Below are 3,402 nucleotides of genomic sequence, written 5' to 3'. Positions count from 1 at the left end.
GGATGTCCCTCAACACCTTATGTGTGTAAAGGGACACAAGCATGTACTTACAATATTGTGTGCCTTACACTGTTTTGACTATTGATAAAAATGTATATATTTCAAATCAAATAATTGATACCACTTCACTTTATTGAGCTGTCAGATTTTCGGCACCAAATCCAGAATGGTTGCTGGGGTAGGAAGAAAGCGTATTTTTGCAAAGCGTACTCCCCACCAGCTTGCAGGTTCCATGGTGTAATGGTTAGCACTCTGGACTTTGAATCCAGTGATCTGCGTTCAAGTCTCAGTGGAGCCTTTGGTGCTGCTCTACACTGATGTTTGCACAGAGAGGTGTGAGATTGTGCGCAGTTGTGGTGTAATGGATGAGGATGTCATTCAGACCAGTCTTGATGGAACCTATGTTCCTGTATTATTATGATGTCAAGTACTTATCTGCAGAAACATCTTCTTAACTGTGCTTGATCAAATTACATGATGGAAACACCAGTTGGCCCCTGAAGAGTGACCTAAGACTACTTTCTGCAAAACTCACTACTTCCCTACGCAGGTTCTAGCTCCATTGATCTGAATTCAAATATCTGTGGAACCTTTCTTCTTACTTGGAAGAACACAGTGGGTGGAACATCACAATCAGAAGTCTTTTTACTTTCTCCATCTTCCCTCCTTGTGTGATTTGCCTTCATTTGGTCAAACACTGGGATTTGTTCCTTCACACTGTGTTGCAGTGCAGTCTGTGTCATGGACAATTTGCACACCTACGCGTCGGTCTCAAACTGTGAAACCTGAAGAAATACACTTCAACACAATCTTCTTTTGAAATGTATAGAAACAAGTCTTTCATGTTTGGGTTGTTCTGACACTAATGAAAATATAATCAGCAGTAAGTTTACATCAAAACTTAAAACTACATTGCACTGAATGTGACTCAAAAGTGAACTGTCGTTGTAAGTAGAAAATCCGAAATCTCCCAGAGAATTTGGTTTTGTCAGTGTTTGTCCAGTGGCAATACCTTGGCTTGTGCCACATGTCGCATTGAAGAAAATGTCAAAGGACAACGCTGCTGCGTGACATACTCAATCTAGTGCTCTACAATTGGCAGTAGTCAACACAAGTGTAAGTTTTAATCAACACTGAACTGTATCTGTATTGAGAATAGGCAGTTTTTTGTCAGCTTTTGCTCCAAGAAGCACAATACCAGAACTTTGTCTTGTAACAAAACACCACTGAGACGTGAAGTTTCTTTGACGCTAGGATGTCAGCTTCAGGGTCTGATAGAGGGCAATTAAACTACAGTAATAGCAAGTGATAAGGACGGATAAAAAGTCACAAAATACCGAAACACCTGGTCTTTGTCCTCGCACGGGGTCAGAGAGTCAAAAACAGCCAAGAGTCCTCTTAAAGCTTAAACACATTTATTCACTCCCTTTCAGCGCTGAAAGGGAGACCCTTACCAAAGTTCAGAGCAGAATCTAACTTCCTGCTCGATGTACTCGAAAAGCAAAACATTAGTCCCGTCTGGTATTTTTCCATCTCCCTGATCCTCGTGGTGCGTTGCCGTGTTGCTTCCGGGATTTCATGACGTCATCTCATCACGTGCTCTCTGCAACCTATCATTCGTCCTGTACATTTCTGTTCAAAGCTCTGAATTCCGGTAAATAGAAACTTCGTCTTACATTTTATATAACTTCACACAAGTCATGCTTTTTTTTTATAGTGCCAGATTTAACATAGAACCTCAGTTGCTGACATGACAGTTCAGTTAAATCTTAGAATTTGCAAATTTTGACAAACCCAGGATTGAACCAGGGACCTTCAGAGCTTCAATCTAACACTCTCCCAACTGAGCTATTTCGGCCTAACTGGCTGTGAAAGCAGCTTTGTCAAATTAAACGGGTATGTTGGCTTCAGCCGAGCTTTTCACCTTTCAGCTGGTGGGAATTTGAACCATTTCATCAAAGTTTAAGCTGGTTTGCTCACGATACAACACAAACGTTGGTGACACATGACGATCTCTGGTCTATGAAAATGATTCATCAATAATCACAATCTATCTAAAACTAAATGAGCCTCCTGTACGCCCTTCAAACCCAATAACATGAGCTAGCCTCTGCAGTACAGAGTATTTAGATGGCATCAAATACAGTAATACGGAATCCATACCGACACCACCTTGCTTATATACTAAATGAGTTTTCTGATCACTGACCTTTGTGGACTGTTTACCTGGTGGTAGAAGCATGTTGCGGACTTACCGTGGGCAACTGGCACACGTTGAAAATGTCGGGAGCTACTTCACCACCCATCTTCTAGACCTTCTCCGGTGGCTGTGTGAGCAGTTGTCTTTGGTAAACATCAAGCATTGATAAGAAGAGTTAAGTTGTTCAGAGGGAAGTCAAAGCTCGGTTCTCTGCAGTAGAGATGGAACAACTGAACTGAAGTCTGTTTTGGAGAGTCCAATGTTTCCAATCCACAGGATGACTGTGTTCTACGTCTTAAAGCTTTAGCTGAAGTAGAACTTTTTTGAGCTGTCAGATTTTCGGCACCAAATCCAGAATGGTTGCTGGGGTAGGAAGAAAGCGTATTTTTGCAAAGCGTACTCCCCACCAGCTTGCAGGTTCCATGGTGTAATGGTTAGCACTCTGGACTTTGAATCCAGTGATCTGCGTTCAAGTCTCAGTGGAGCCTTTGGTGCTGCTATGTTTGCACAGTGAGGTGTGAGATTGTGCTCATTTGTGGTGTAATGGATGAGGATGTCATTCAGACCAGTCTTGGTGGAGCTGATGTTGTTATGATGTCAAGTACTTATCTGCAGAAACATCTTCTTAACTGTGCTTGATCAAATTACATGATGGAAACACCAGTTGGCCCCTGAAGAGTGACCTAAGACTACTTTCTGCAAAACTCACTACTTCCCTATGCAGGTTCTAGCTCCATTGATCTGAATTCAAATATCTGTGGAACATCACAATCAAAAGTTTGCTGTTTACACTGTATGTGGTGTGTTCATGGCATACATGAAGAGAAGCATGCTCCTATGAGATCCGAACCACAGAACTAAGTTATGCTTACAATCAAAACAAATATTTAAAACCTGGAAAAACTCATCTTCAAAACCTGCACTGATGTTTACTGACAATTCACTGATCAACATTGTCATTATTGACAAAGTTTAACTGGTTCCTCAGTTAGAAGCTAGCTAAAAGTCTCTGTTAACCCAGTTCCTTCATGTCCTCTGGAAGGCTGTCATTAAGTCTGTGAGTTAGTAGATTTGTCAAAAAAAACCCGGACTCGTGTCTCTGAGTTGGGTTAAAACTTACTGGAACACAGCAGAGTCAGATAACTCGTACATACATGTTTACTACAGTTTACATACACAACACACATTTAAAACAAGTTAAC

At 41.3% G+C, this 3,402-nt stretch overlaps 2 non-coding genes across 2 annotated transcripts; both read left to right on the top strand.

The window, feature by feature from the left end:
• The first annotated feature begins 226 nt into the window (after positions 1 to 226).
• trnaq-uug lies at positions 227 to 298 on the top strand. Its single transcript has one exon. It is a non-coding gene; the product is annotated as a tRNA-Gln (tRNA).
• A 2,318-nt stretch (positions 299 to 2,616) lies between these two features.
• On the top strand, positions 2,617 to 2,688 carry trnaq-uug. The gene has a single exon. It is a non-coding gene; the product is annotated as a tRNA-Gln (tRNA).
• The last annotated feature ends 714 nt before the right edge of the window (positions 2,689 to 3,402 follow it).

Source organism: Kryptolebias marmoratus, linkage group LG22 (assembly GCF_001649575.2).
Source record: "Kryptolebias marmoratus isolate JLee-2015 linkage group LG22, ASM164957v2, whole genome shotgun sequence".
Classification (NCBI taxonomy): domain Eukaryota; kingdom Metazoa; phylum Chordata; class Actinopteri; order Cyprinodontiformes; family Rivulidae; genus Kryptolebias; species Kryptolebias marmoratus.
The sequence above is the reverse complement of the archived record's forward strand: the minus strand, read 5'-3'. Positions and strand labels throughout refer to the sequence as shown.